This window comes from Mustela lutreola, chromosome 16 (genome assembly GCF_030435805.1).
Source record: "Mustela lutreola isolate mMusLut2 chromosome 16, mMusLut2.pri, whole genome shotgun sequence".
In the NCBI taxonomy this organism is placed as follows: domain Eukaryota; kingdom Metazoa; phylum Chordata; class Mammalia; order Carnivora; family Mustelidae; genus Mustela; species Mustela lutreola.
This window is the reverse complement of record NC_081305.1, coordinates 22,726,941-22,742,869: the sequence shown is the minus strand read 5'-3', so window position 1 is coordinate 22,742,869 and position 15,929 is coordinate 22,726,941. Positions and strand designations below refer to the sequence as shown.

Here is a 15,929-nt window from a genome sequence, read left to right as displayed (position 1 = left end):
TTTTTGCTTACCTTCAGCATGGCGAAATGTGTTTCTTCCCTCTCAAAAAAAATCATTTTTAAAGAAATAATGTTCACTGCAGATCCCGGAGAGAAGCCTTGCTGAATTAGATTAAATGGGAAAATAATTCCTCAAGACACCATCGGGATCGGTTTGGCTCAGGGAATTCGTAATGGGGTACGGAACCTTTCACCCCGAGGTCCCTGGTTCCATTCTGGCTCAGAATGGGAAAGCGAGAAAGTCATTAACAGTGGCTGGGCCAGTGAGTGGCCTTCGTGAAGCCAGCTGAAATGGCAGACTCGCATTCTGCTGCAAACACAGGCTGTATCTGATGGAACAAGATGACCAGAGGAATCACCGGCTGGTCACCTTTTGCTGGGGCCCAGCTCCCACTCCAGGACTGTTTAGCTCAAGGAGCCCCACCCTGATGAGTGCCTAGGGGAACAAGTGCAGATAGCACTTGTTTTGTAGACTGAAGAGAAGAAAAGCTTTCCATAGGAAACCAGCTCAGGGAAAACAAGAGCCCAAGACCAATGTCTTCTACTTCCCTGGAACTGCAGCACACCAAGGGAAGACCAGCTTTCCTGGAAAGCAGATTTCCACCAAGACTGCCTCTCTGTGCCAGCGTTGAGAGCAGACCTTTGCAGGCTTCAGATTTAAAACAAAATGTCAAAGTTCTCAATAAAACTACCTCCAAGTATTAGTATCTTTCTGAATTGCCAAACCGCTTATTTATTTAACCAGCATCGACCGCACGGGCATCGGTTACCCTGCCCTCTCCTAGACATGCGCCTGGGGTACTGCTGGGGAGCACCGTTGTAGGCTCCTGACTCCGCTGGGGAGGCAGAGAAGCCTGGGTTTGAACTCTAGCTCCCCGCACTTGCCGTCTCTGTCATGGCGGATGGAATACTCAAGTTCTATGAGCTTCAGTCTTCTCTACTGCAAAATGGCAGTAATAATTCCTCCAGGCAGGAGAGTGAGTCAGAATCAACCGTCTTACAAAGCAGCAGGAACCCACGGAAAGCCCTCACTGAACTGGGGTTCCTGTGATTGTTTTTTAAGGGAGGCCATGAAGGTGCTATTGATGTGGTCCCTGACCCTGGGAGACTTTGGTAAAAAAAAAAAAAAAAAAAAAGTCAAATGAAAGAGCAGAGGGTTCAGCTGTGTGACCTCTACAGGAGGAGTGACACAGGGCACTCAAAACCTTCCAGAAGGTGAGAGGTGGGAGGGTATCGGTGGGGCTGGGGAGGAAGGGGAGACTGATCCTGTCCACGTAGCCTCAGTCTATACATTTCTCAAGAAAAAGGGCACAGAGTCTCTCCAAATTCACCTTCTGCATGAAGGCCATCCCTGAATGCTCAAAAGCCACTCATGCCCTTCTCTCGGACCAAGGGCTACAAAGACAAGAAGCCTAAGCGGTTTGTGAGTTTCCTCCAGCATCAGCCTGCCTGGGGATGGAGTTGTAGTTAAAGAACTGCACTTACCAGTTTCATATCTGGGGGACAACCACCAACAATAACAGCAACAACTATAATAATACCTAACTGGTTTATTTTGAGGGTGAAAAGAGGTAATCTTGTTAAAGCAATTAGGAAAGGCTAGAATGTACAGTTATTTTTAAATTGTGCCAAATACTGTGAAAGTATATTCAGGCATCTGCTCTGTTGTTAATGATTCTGGGATAAGAAAACCTAATCCCATTTTAAACATATAATAGACACTTCCTTGATAGAAGCCACCAAAGGGGCACCCAGGACAGAATGTGACATGAACCTACCAGAATCAGGTGAAAAGTCATAAAAGCCCAATTATATAAATAATTGTATACAATAGCTTTGTTAGTTAGAAAGGATGTATTAATAAAGGAATATATGCATAGCCAAAAATAGTACCCATTAACACAATATCTTACAGTTAGATAAAGCTTACTGTGCCTCACACTGTTTTGTTCAAAACTGAGGCACGGAAGTATTAAAGGACTTGCCCTCCCCCACCCCCCCAAAAAACCCACCTCCAGGAAGGAGCAGACCATTACTTGACCCTAGGTAATCTAACTTTAAAATTCTCTTTCTTTATTAAAAAAAAAATTAAAAATTATTTTAAAAAATTCTTTCTTAACATAACCCCTTCTCTCATTATATAAGTATTTGATGCGTGTATAATGACTGTCAGGGACTAGAGAGGGTCAAACAGGCCAATGCTCTTCTCTTCAGGAAACGAAGAGGCTAATGGGTACAGACTAAGAAACAGAAACAATATTTACTGAAATAAATAATAATTTTCCTAACCTGAGAAGGGTTAGGAAAATACACACTGATAGGTATGCCACTCATCTTGGCAGCATTAAAGAAGGCTTCCTGGAGGAAGAGGCATCAGAATGTTGAGGAAGAATGACCCAACTGGGGAGCAGGTAGGTGTGAAAGGGCATTTAGGTCAAGCAATGAACAAGACATAAGACCACCAATTAATCCAGGACCTCAGCATTACTTGCTACATCTTCTAAGCATCTGCTCACTACCCACCGAATGCGTAACTACTCATGGTTTCCAGAGTACCTGTCAATTAGGGTACCCTCTTTTCTGCCAGTTCTTTATGACAAGAAGAGCATGTTTGATTTCTCTAAGACATGGGGGAAGAGAAATATGTACCATCCCATGGACAGGGTAGGGGAGACAAATGAGTGATAATCTAATCCAACTCTACATTTTTCAGAGAAAGTAGGAATGATTTGGTCAGTGTACTGCAGATGGTGACAGAACTCTGGGAAGAAGTTATCCCTACTCTACGGAAACCTTTCTTCATCCATACTGATCATTTCCACCACCCTCCCCAACACAGAATTTCTAGTGCCCTCCAATACCCACCCCCCAGACTTTGCCAATTTTTTTTAAATATAAATATTATTTATTTATTTATTTATTTATTTGATAGAGAGAGATCACAACTAGGCAGAGAGGCAGGCCGTTGGGGGGGGGGGTAAGCAGACTCCCCACTGTGCAGAGAGAGACCAACAACCCAACAATCGAGGCTGGGCTCAATCCCAGGACCTGAGCCGAAGACAGAGGCTTAACCCACTGAGCCACCCAGGTGCCCCCAGACTTTGCCAAATTCTTAAGTCACTTGTACTATTACTTGAATTTTATTGAAACAGCCCTAGTTATTTTTTTAGTATCTATTTTAAAATGGAAAACCAATATTGTTTGTTAAAAAAAGATGTCATGAACCTACCAGAATCAGGTGGTAGGTTCAGTGTTCACTGAACCACAGTGTTCACTGTTGAACACTTAGGAAGTGTTTGGATAATATTAAATCGTCAACTCACACACATACATATGTAGGTCTATGGCAAATCACCAGGAAAGACTATATATATGTGTGTGTGTGTGTATATGTGTGTATGTATATATGTGTGTGTGTGTGTATATGTGTATATACACACACACACACATATAGTTGTGTATAAATATACACATACATGTATGTATATATTCATTATATACATTATATGAATGCATATTCATATACACACACATTATATGAATACACACAGCTATGCATGTTTCTATACCTCCTCTTCAAAATAACCATAATGTAAATATTATTACTTTATTATCGTCATTCCCATTTTAGGGATACACAAACTAAAGCACAGAGAGATTATTATTTTAAATAATGTTTTATTTGCACTTAACTAAATACTATCAAAGCCCGAGGTCATTTCTCTGTTAAAAGGGAAGGCCAGCAACAGTTAGACACAAGGGTATGCTGTTAAATATTTAAGTGGCTCTCAGAAAGAAAAAAAAGAATCCTTGATTTTCCATTTCCATAATGTAAATACTTCCTCCAATTTTAAGCTCTCACTGTGGCCACTAACAAGTTCTGGCAGTTCCTGAAACTTGAACAATCAGCTCCGGTAACCCTCATAAGAGTCCCTTCCTTGGCTCCCCACCGCCCCGGGGGTGCTTCTGAAACCATAATATGCATACAAATCACTTGGCGATTTGCTAAAACACAGATTATGACCCAGTAAATCCAGGGTGAGGCAGGTGACTTTGTATTGCTAATCCTGTCTCCTGTGAGGGCAGATACTGTGGGTTTGAGAAACACAGTTTGAGAAGCCTGGGGTTTGAGCAAATAAGATCACTTCCCAACTCTGACCTTTTCCTTAAAATAACAAAGGATTTACTGGTGTGGTACCAAGTCATTTCCTCCACACCCAAGCACTGCTGACCATCCCTGTGACAGAGGAGGACACACATACATCAGACTTTAAGAACCCTTGCCCTAGTGGTGTGAATGAGTAGAAAGGATTTTGCATGATGTCATAACACCCCCAGAACACACACCCCTGTACAAACATTTTTTTTTTTTAAGATTTTACTTATTTATTTGACAGACAGAAATCACAAGTAGGCGGCGGGGGGAGGGGCAGGCAGAGATTGATTGAGAGAGAGAGAGGAGGAAGCAGGCTCCCCGCTGAGCAGAGAGTCTGATGTGGGGCTCCATCCCAGGACCTTGGGATCATGACCTGAGCCGGAGGCAGAGGCTTTAACCCACTGAGCCACCCAGGCGCCCCTCCCCTGTACAAACTCTATGCATATAGATTGGTGAAACTGTCTCACTAACTGGACTGTTCCCACACACATACACGCTATCAGGGGGTGGTGAGACTTGGCCTTCATGTCAGCAAAGGATGCCTTGGAGAGTCCCCCTGGAGAAAAACGAGATTCTGCTGTGCCAGTTAGAACCATACTATTCATACTGCTTGCACCGCGCCATAGGCAAAGCTTACGTCCTCTTTGGTGATCAGAAAATAGCTTTATAGGAATTCCTGAGATGCAACCAAATGTTATGTCCCTGTTATCAGAATTAATAAACATTGTGAACAGTAACTACATACATAAACTGCTTAACTCTACGCAAGGAAGAAAAAATTGAGCAAGGTTGTAAAGCTTGGGTAAAAAAAAAATCAATTTATTTTTAGATTTTCCAACCACAGTATGTATGTCTGGCCAAGCAATCCACTTCATTATAATGTTGCTGCATTGATTTACACCCAGATAGTGAGATGAAGAGATTTTACAGCCTCTCTGGAATTCTTACAAGTAAAAAAGTCTTTAGACTTTTCCCCCTAAGAAAATACCTTCTCTTGGGTAAGAGACTTGCAATCTGCCTTTTCATTCATACACGCACTTTAGAGATAGTTCTAATTACAGCCTGGATCTTACTCTGCTGACCCCAACATTTTTTTAAGGTGAACTAGCTCAGTGCTCAGATATGTTAAGTTATTATGCAAAAAAATACATCGCAACATCGATTTTGTAAATAACGTAGATTAAAGTTCCAAATGGTAAGCCACACGCTGATAGGTGAAGTCAAAAATAAAAATGGGCTTTTACAGACACTTTAGGATTCAATCCAGCAGATTATTGTGGTTGACAGGAAATTATGCTTTTATTATCCACTGAGCTTAGCGGCCACAATATTTCACAGAAGCAAAAATGACACACAGGACCAGAGAGTTTCTATTAAAAATGTTTCTGACCTTGAATTTAGAACCATTAGAAGGCTGCTTCAAAACAGGTAAATGCACACTGAATTCAAAGTGGTGTTTCAGAAACACAGACGGCTACCCGATTCAGTGTGTGGCCCAGGCAATTCAAGCCAAGCTCTGGATGACGAGAACAGAACAGGCAGGGATATATTTGGGTTTTAGAGAGGGATGAGTCTTGCATGTGTCCAAATACAATTCAAGAGAATTCTCTTTTCTAAAGCCTTCAGAATTCCCTGAGCAGATTCCCTTGGCAGACAGAGTAGGATTCTAGATTTGTTGTTTATCTGTATTCATCTCCCCATCAGCCACAGCCCTCTAGTCATTTTCCCTTGGTATCATACCATATCCTTAATCCTGATATTTATCTATCCAAAAGCATATATCATTTGCTTATTTTGCCACCCAGAATACCCGCCAAATTAATTCTACTCTGTTACTGACACGCTACTCTTCCTCTTTAAAGTTTCACAATTATTGGTTACCCTTGCAAAATAAATGCTGTCTCCTTTTCAAAGGGTCAGAACTTGTTCTCAACTTAGAAGCTGATCTATTTGTTATAGAAATTTCAGCTTGGGATGACCAGGTCTGTGACTAAAACAAGGTCACGATAAAGCCACTTTTCTAGCGTTATAGACCCCGGCCCTAATTCATAAAAACTTTCTTGAAATCATGAAGTTAAGTTGTTGAAGATAGGATTCTTTTCTGTCAGACTCTCTTAAGGCAGAACTGGATTGAGATCGTCTCAAAAGATGAACAGAAGTCCCATGATTGTTGATTAAAGTCCCTTGTTGGTTAAAGACACACTAATGCCACGAAGTGATTTTTCAGGACCAATCTAAATCCCTTCTTCTCCATTTGAAAGACACATCCTTTGCTGCCTTTAAATCATCTGTTCAAAACTTAACAGTCAGAGACCTAAGGAGTGAAAACAATGGGCTTGCCCTTTGTTGGAAGAGGGCATCATGAGGATGTGACCACCAATGGATCAGAGAGCTGGCCCTGGGGTTCAAAGTCTTCTTATCTACTCCCCTGTCCTTGGAACTAAATGCTACCCACTGTTCCCTCCCTGGAGTCACTTCAAGAACTCAGCGTTGAGGACATAAGTTATTGTTGAGACCACCTGGACTGAACACATGACTAAACCCCATGGAGATCGCTATATAATATCTTAAGATTCGGGGCACCTGGGTGGCTCAGTTGGTTAAGCATCTGCCTTCAGTCCAGGTCATGACCCCAGGTTCTGATATCAAGCCCCATGTCAGGCTCCCTGCTCAGGAGGGTGTCTGCGTCTCCCTCTCCCTCTGCCTCTCTCCCAGTTTGTGCTTTTCTCTCTCTCTTCCTGTCAAATGAACAAATAAAATCTTTAAAAAATAAATAAAATCTTATGAATCTAGCAGGGAGCTCCACTCATCTTGCAACAACCTGAGAGAAAGCCTCATATGTGAGTTCCCTTGCGTATTAGAACTGCCACCTACCAGTCGGGACTGTTCTGCTTTCTTTGGTCACTCCTTGCCCTTTGTGTACAGAGGCCAGTTTCAGAGTTCATTCTGGGCACACCCAAGGTTGTGAACCAAAATGCTTTAAATCACAGTAACCAACAGAAATGAACCTTACCCTTGTCGATTAGTAAGAGAGCTGAACAAGGGAAGCTCCATGACACAGTGGTTGAAAACATTGAGTGTGGAGTCAAAAGTAGTTTGAATCCCTGTTTTTTGTTCTTTGTTTTTAAGATTTTATTTATTCGACAGAGACAGCAAGAGGGGGAATACAAAATACAAGCAGGGGGAGAAGCAGAGGGAGAGGGAGAAGCAAGCTTACTGCTAAGCAGGGAGCCCAATGTGGGGCTCGATCCCAGGACCCTGAGATCATGACTTGAGCGGAAGGCAGATCCTTAACGACTTAGCCACCCAGGCGCCCCTGAATCACTGTCCTTTAATTCATAAGATATGGGGAAATGGATCTCAATTGCGGCTGATGAGGGAACTGATGCTCTGGGTTTCATACTCTCTAACTTGAGGGACTGTGGAAAAACTAAAGCATATAAAGCTCTATCAATGTCCAGTAATAGCCACCATTTATTGAATACTCCATGTGCTTTACAAAGACTCGATTTACTTAAATACTTCATTTCAATTTTTTGCTGTGAATATCACTGGGGGAAATCCCAGCATTCTATTGAGACAAGCAAATAAAAGAATTTCCCATTCTTCTTTAAAGAGAGAGAGAGAGAGAAAGGAACCATGTTGGATATGAATTAAACATTTTACAAATAGTTTTTCCTACCCACAGCTAACACACAATTAGTTACTTCATAGATCTATTAAGCTTCTAAAGAGCAGTATTTTTATCCCTTTCCCAAGAGCCAACCATGTCTGCTCTTTTCATTGAACACAGGGCATTGTCTTTCACTATTTTCTGCTGAGAGGACAACACACAAGCATTAAACATTCACATGGAACCTATTCACTTGATAAATACTCAGTGAAAAGCACAGGCTGCTACATCGTATTGTATAATTCCACTACGACCCAATTTTAACCACTCCATGGCAAACATTTCATTGACCAGGTACTTTTACAAAAAAAAAAAAAAAAATTCTGTTGCATTTCATAATCATCTACCTTCTTAGGAAAATGGCCCAAGTGGGGAGTCCCTACTAACTCAAAGGTGAGGCCAAAATGATTTCTGAACACTATTCAGAAATTTGCTGAGTGAAGATAATGCTGAGCAGAGACTAGGTTCAGATAGTGTCTTCTCCCAAAAGTATTCAACAAATGTTTTCCATTTATTTCAGTAAATGTTGGCATGACTGATGATGGCTAAAAATCACAAGCTCTCCCTTCGCTTACATAATGGGGAAATGGTTAAAATCAGTTATATCACATAACCAAGACTATAGAGTCTGTAATACTGAACCTGAAATGCAGCCAAGTATCCCAGCATAATAAGTCAAGATTCTGTCAATTAGATTATACCGTGTGGGAACCACCCTTATGAGCGCACCTTATGGCCATCCTTCCATGTTTAAAAGACTTTATAGCTTAAAAACCACCCACTGACACTATTACCATGAACTATGGACACAGATGATGGAATGGGTACCAGCAATCATTTGACAAAAATAATACTGAGATATAATGTAGAATGCTTAGGTCCTGAAATTAATCAAAGTGCTTATATGGATTCTAAGTGTACTACCTTCAGTATACTCTCCTACATAGTATACTAGGTATATCATCTTCACCCACTACATTTTAGTGAAATTCAAAAATAAGACAAACACAAATATGTGTTACCATTCTAATCAAAATAGGTACAAATTAACTTTTTCATATTTTTGAGCATCCCCAATATGAAGAAGGAAATACTTGAACAGAGAAAATTAAATTGTTTGTCAAGCTGAAATAGCCATAGAGAAATAAGGAGAATGTGTCCTTGTAATCTTTATATCAAATTCTGGAGATGAATTTGCATGCGTAAGAAAAGCATTCCCTTATGACATTTCTACCACTGCTTCACCTACTTATGTTATTTGTGTCACATCAGGAAACAAATAATCATATTTTATACATTAATCCATCTAAAAAGAAGCGATGCCTGAAAAATGTTACATTATAACATGTAATAAAACATGGATGTGCTATAACATTTTCATTTAATGACATCTATAGAATAAGATTCCACGTACTGTCCCTTTGCAATATATTCAACATGCTTAAAATATGAATAAATACATCCACAGAAAGACTTTACCACAGATAATAGATTATTTTCGTCTGTGTACATGTGAGTGCCAGAAGTCCTGCTGATAACTCGGCAGAGAGGAGTACAGAATTGTCTTCTAAGATGTTCTGACTTGCAGTTCACATGAGGTTAACATGAACTGTTCCACTGAAATGTAAAATATACTAAAGAGCAGCAAAAGAGGAGGGAGAAAAGGAGCAAAGAAAGAAAGGTCCTTCCCTCGGTTATTTTCTACGTACGGACACGGAAGTACACATGTGACACTTCCATAATTTAGAGTATTCTCTCCAATAAAACCCAACTTGCATCCCGCACAGTTTAATAGCATTCTTGATGTAAGTCTGGTCTTGAAGGCATTCTCCTTTGTACAAAGCTGAATTATGCTTTTATGTTCCCATAGCATTTAACAAGTGACTTCAAGGGAGGAAAAATATGCTTTGTGGAACGTGAAAAACTTGATTTAAAAAAAGAGAAAAGTTCTATCTAAAGATCAACTTGGGACAAAATCGAGGCAGTCACCATACCAGACTTTGGATATTATCCCACCCCTGCCTTTAGTGAAAATCTCCTAGTAAAGGGAGAGGGGGCAGTCTTTGCTAACTGTCGACGCGTTAAATAAATGTATACTTAGCACTAACTCTGGGCTTAGCCTCAACTAACCATCATTTTAGCATGTCTTTGGCAGAGAGGGTAGGGGAGTTTGAAGGTTCTCAACCCAAGGGTTATTCTTTTATGATGCTTTCCAAAGAGATCTAGAAAACCACATCTATATATTTCTACATAGCAACAGAACTTAAAAAATAACAAGACTTCTAAAAGCAAGAAGGTGGAGGATATTTATGATAAGGAAGAGCCTATGCCATTTAAAACTCAGGAAATAAAAGCTCAGGACACAACAGAGAAAGGAAACAGTATTGGTCCTATTGCTTTGCCATGAAGTGGTGTGGGAGATTTAGCTAGAGGCAGCACATGGGAGAAGCAGCTGAATGGCATCCCTTGAACTTATTTCTTTTCTGACCTTTTGAAGTTGCCAGGTTCAACTAATTTTCTCCTCATGGTTATATCTGAAGCCGGTTCCAGAGGCAAGAACCAACAGTTCAGCAGAAATATACTGCTCATCGCAACTTTCTATGGGAATTAAGTGAGAAAAGACTAATAGCTCTTTGGTTAATTAAGGCCCACCAATTCGGAGGACAACCTTGTTCCATCACAATATTGTTCTATTTCACAAATATAAAATTATGGGATTCTGGTGAAAAAAATTCCAGCACCGCATTTTTTTTTTTTTTAAGACACTGGTCAATGTACAAATTTAAGAAGCCAGGAGGGGAAAATCAAATAACCCAGGGCAGACGAAAGGGCAAATGGATCATGATAAAATTCTCAGACTCGACTCATTAAATGAGTGAGTTGTCTAGGTACGTTTTGAAGTTTTGTAGAAGTAAATGTCCTGTATCTATGTGCATGTGTGTTCATATCTGTGGGTGAGTGTGGACCACACAAAATACAGAGCAATGAAGACCAGCCGTGGTTTAATTCTGACACTGTGGGTGTTGTATAATACACCAAAGTTAAGAGTCTCTTCCTAAACTGAAAAGCAAAACTAGTCCATATCAGCTGTGAACGCAACAGTGCTGAAAACAAAACAAAACCAAAAAAAAAAAAAAAATGTGCCTTTTTTTTCTGTTTCTCTGAATAACTTTGTAAGCAATATCAAATGACTAAAGCCACCATCAGCAGCATCACTGAGCACAACATTTTCAAAAGAAAGTCTTGAGACTTTCGACTACATCCATAATTAAAAGGCTACTCTGATTATGCCCATTCCTTGATTTGTCAAACACAAAACTTTGCTGATGGACCAGAAAAATGTGATGGGGAATATAAACCGAATGTCATTTTATCCCTGAAAATTGCTTCTGGTTTTGCATGGAAAATTTGCTCAGATTGGGATGCTGATGAAGCCGGAGGTGGGCCACCTTGAGTAGGAGAAGGAAGGATTTTTTTTTTTCTTAAAGCATTAATTTACTTATGAGGTTTTCTGAACAGTTGGTGAAGTATCGATTCCAACTTTTCTCTACGCGAGCATTCCTTTCTCCTCACCAATGAACAAGGAGAGGAACCAGGAGAGCAAAACCCTAAAGTACAAATTCTTGAATAGAATCCTTATACCCTCATTCTTTGGAGTTTCCCTGCTTTGCTCCAAAATCCGACATTCCCTGCTAGCCAGGAGTATCAGACCTTAAATTTGTGCACAGTTTACAAGGAAATGTTGTGTCATGAGTACACTCAAACAACAGCCTTTACAAATGTTGCCTCATGTGCTCTGTTCCATCCTGCTGAGTATGTTTTATGGGTTGTTTATTTTTACACTGAGCATACCACCATTGGCTAAAGTGTGCCCAGTACTGATCTAAGGGGTTGCATTAGATGAATTGTCTGGACGGAGTTCTCCATGATGCCCCAATAAAGTTACTTTCTGGTTAAAGACCTCCTTTCCTTTAGAGCTGATATATGTAAAGCAAGCAAATGGAGCTGCTATTCTAGAGAGGGCTGCTGTAAAATTGTTTGGCAAAACTCGTAATGCCTTCAAGAACTCAAAAAATGCATCCTAGGCACCAAAAATGCAGTAGGGGGGAAAAAACAGTAAGAGGCTTGCATAGAGAGATTTACCCAAATGAAATCTTGAGAGTTTGGGGAGACTGTGGATTATAAAGCAGAAGTGATTTATAATAGTAATAATAATTGGAAATACAAGATCCAGGTTGCCGGAGAGAAAGAGTAAAAGTTTAAATGACAGCATTACAGCACAGATTTCAGAGAACATTAGCCAGCGTCTCTAAAATATATGGTCCATTTGTGATGGTCACAGGATACCCTGACACTCATTTGGCTGGTGGGGGGGGAAATGGAATGAAGAAGATGAACTACACTGGGCAGCCCTCAATAAAGCAATCCCTGGAGTTGCTGGAGAAGCTCTTCTCTGTTTTCAGAGAAAACAGAGTCTAAGCGCTCTTCAGAGTCCAGGAAAAAAAAAAAAAAATATATATATATATATATATATATACCAAAGGTGGTTTAAAATCATGCAACAGCTCCAGCATGAAGTGACCATGTAATGGGGATCTTCAAATCTGCTAAAGCAGAATTCTAGATTATTATTATGAGTATTATTATTTAATAAGAGGGATAGACCTAGAATTTCTTTCAGCCACAGAGCTCAAGGAAGTGGAAAACATGTCTGGACAGGATGATTATGGAGAACTCCCTTTGAGAGGGGGGGAAAATGTAGCCCTTAAAGAACATCCTTCAAAGGTATCAGGCCTCTCGGTAAAATTCTCTCCCTCTCTGTGTTACACATCACACACACACACACACACACACGCGCGCGCGCGCACCCCAGATAAAAACGCCTGCAAAACTGGACACAGCTGATGAAAGGCAACAGCAGGGCAGAAATTTCAGTTGTGTTGAGCCTGAAAGACAGGGCTCATTTTGCATGCAGTGAGGTACAGCGGCGAGGTTGAATGGATGGAAAATCCCACTCTCGAATCTTACATAAATATCTCTTTCCCACATATAGTTTTCCAGTTGAAAAGCTCCCATAATGAAGCCGGAGGTGACAGCCCCGGGAGGGTTGTTAACCATTGAGATGGCCGTCAGGAGCACTGTGAAGAGGACAGGCGCTTCACAACGGCCCCAACCCGACCCCGGGTCCCTCCTCTCGGCTCGGCGACCGCACCCGACCCGAGAGGGCAGAGCTCCCGCATACCTTCTCCGAAGCCCCCGCCTCCCCGCAATCCGCCCGCAAACAGCGTGAAGCCAGGTGAAAGCAAGCAGCCGGCTGATCTGATTAGCAGCTCGGGCGCGCTAAGGGATGGTCGGATCGTGCCTCTTAAAGAGGAAACTCTTGTGGAATCTTCAGGAAGGGGCGGTAAAGTTGCAAGGAAGGACCTTTTCTTCCTCGCGCTGGCTTGGTTATAAGCTCTGTTCTTGAACTGGACCTGAAGTGAGCAGCTGCCAGCCTGGGTTTCCATTACGGGCTAATGTTGCGCGTTTGCAACAATAAACAATTAATGCTGTTTGATTTCTTGCATTGAGCAACCCAAGCAAACAGCTGCCATCTCCGCTCGCGGAGGCGAACGGCTACCCCTCCACGAGCCGCCGCCTCAGGGCCTGCGGGGAAGGGTCCACGAGAACAAAACTTTAAGGCTTTTACCAGATTGGGTGGGAAACGCTTTGGTCTTGGAGACACGGGAAGCGGAGGAAAAACTGTGGGGACCTGTTGGCATCCGCGTTGGCGGCGGCAGGTTTCCGCCGTCTCCCCGCCTCGCTTGGAACCTGGCAGAAGGGGAGTGGGTCCCTTACGAACCTGTTACGCGCTGGCAGAAGCCGGGCGAGAGCCCTCTCCGCCGGCAGGGAGCGCGCGGCCCACCCCCCGAGTGCTCGCAGAGAGGGAGCGCGGAGACGCCAGACGGCGCAGCTGCCCGCTCGGCCGGCGCCGGCAGAGAGGGTCCGGAGTCCCCGGCTCAGGGCGCCTCGGTGAGGGCTGCCTCGCGGGCTCGCAAAAGACACCGCCTGTGGGGTCCTGCCTGGGTTCGGGCCAGCGTCTCGGCGACTGCAGAGCCGCGGAGCGGCTCGAGAGCCGGCAAGTTTGCAGCGGGCACCACGCCTCGCCAGCTGGAGCAGCCACTTGTGGGAAAGCCTCGCGCTGGGGCTCGCGCGGCTGGGTCGCGCCGCCCGCAGCCCCCAGGCGGGGGTCGCCCTCCCTGTCCTCGGGGATCGGGAGATACACACCAAGGCAGCCAAGGGGCAACCAGGCCCCTTCGCCTCCTTTCCTCTCGGGCTCGCACCCTCCTCGGGACCAGCGGCGGGTGTTTCCCATTCACCGCACGGACCCCGCAGTGAAGGCGCGCGGCTGCAGCGTCGCCTGCCTGCCTGGCGAGGCGGCGAAATCGCCAGGCGACCGCAGAGAGGGAGACCCGCTGGAAAACTAAAGAGGCACAGCCTGCTTGCTACTCCCTAGCATCTCCTGTCAGGAGCAGTTTGCCAAATCATCAGGCAGAGCCCGGAGGTGGCCCCGTCAGCTGTGCATATCAAGAAAGAAGACGCAGCTCACCCCCACGCCTGGGCTTGGAACCCGCGTCCACCATGGAGGCGGGAGGGGGGAGGCGGGGGGGGGGGTGGTTAGAGACTCGCGAGGTGTCCGAAGGGGTAGGGGGATTCTTAAAGGAAACGGTCCTTTCTGGGTCCTCGGCGCTTGGAGGAAAACGAGGGGCAGGGGGAAACCACTTACTCTCGAGGGTCTCCGCGCTGGCGAATGCCAAGCCTCCTGGCTCACAAACGGCTGCAGGGGCTCGGGGTCGACTCCCGAGAGCGGCGAGCACCGAGCGGTTCCCGCGCGCTGGGCAGACGCCTCCGGATTCCGTTCATGCCTCTCGGAGCTGCGGGGCTCGGTGTGGGGACGCGGGTCGGGCGCGCTGGGCTCCGGCTGTCCGCAGCCCGAAGTGCAGCGAGCGGGTGCGTGCGCGGGACCGTCTGTGCACAGACCGGCGACCGCGGAGGAGATTCGAGGAAGCAAGGAGATTCCGAATAAATCCACTAATTGTGGGCTGAGCGCTCCAGCGTGCGAGCCCGCCTGCCTGCCAAATGTAACTGTGAAGTGATGTGGAAAAGTGAGCCGGGTGCCTCCCCTGACGGATCTCATTGGGCAGAGCGCAGAGGCAGGTCTACCACTTGGAAATTCATGTAAGCAGTTCCCCCCCCCTCCCCGCCCCCTCCCTGCCTTCCCCCCTCGGCTGCCGCGCGCTTGCTCGCGCTTCCCCGCTCCAAGTGGGCGCCCAACTTTTCGCTCCTGGCTCCCGAGCACGCCCCGCGCGTCTCCGCCGCCGGAGCCCCGGCTGAAGATGCGCCCTTCCGTGCGGTGCGCGCAGCCCGCGGAGGGCCGAGCTCGGGGAGAAGAGAGCTGGCAGCGGATCAGAGGCGCGCGGAGGAGGAACCCGCCAGCTGCCTCTCCCGAGTCTCACCTGAGCCCTGGGGCTAGCGTTGCCTGGAAAAGCGTCTCAGTGACCCACAACCGTTTTTCCGTGGGCGGCAGAGGACGCGGCGGGGCCAAGGGGTGCGCGTGGGCGGCTTACCTCGTATTTCCAAGAGCCTCTTGCGGACAGAGTGGGGTGCTTGGCGGACCGCTGCCTACTACTCAGAGGCTACGGCTCAGAGGTGGCATGCCGTGGTCTTGTGGGTGGAGCGCATTGCTGGCACCCCCTGGCTTCCACTCCTTCAGGGAAATGGGACTGAGGAGGGCACAGGGGCAGCCAGGAAGGGCGCGCAGTAAGCAGGCATGAAAAGAACAGCAGAACTTGCTTGGGAAATAAAGGGAGCGATTGCTAGGTCTTCTCAGTGTGCCCCGGCCTCCAGATCTGCTCGCAGGCACCATTTTTTTTTTTTTTTTCAGTTCCTCTGCCACCACTAAGAGGTGCCCTGTCTGTGGTCTGTGGCCCCTTCAAGCCCTCTGATGGACTCCACACGGGTCTTGAGAAATGGCTATCCTGGGTAGAACCAGTACAGGAAGGAGGGATCATAAATGAGGAGCTCCTGGTTTGTTTTCGCCTCACCTGTAAAGGCTAACACA

At 45.0% G+C, this 15,929-nt stretch overlaps 1 protein-coding gene across 4 annotated transcripts in view; it reads right to left on the bottom strand.

The window, feature by feature from the left end:
* Window positions 1-15,528, bottom strand: part of CDH8 (cadherin 8) — a 377,915-nt gene extending 362,387 nt beyond the window's left edge. For 2 of the 4 annotated variants that reach the window (XM_059152869.1, XM_059152872.1), the window contains exon 1: window positions 14,595-15,004. The gene's annotated coding sequence lies outside the window, so the exon portion shown is untranslated. Of the gene's footprint in view, window positions 1-14,594; window positions 15,007-15,435 lie in introns of those variants that run through there. The other 2 variants (XM_059152871.1, XM_059152873.1) reach the window with 2 other exon arrangements.
* Between the last annotated feature and the right edge of the window lie 401 nt (window positions 15,529-15,929).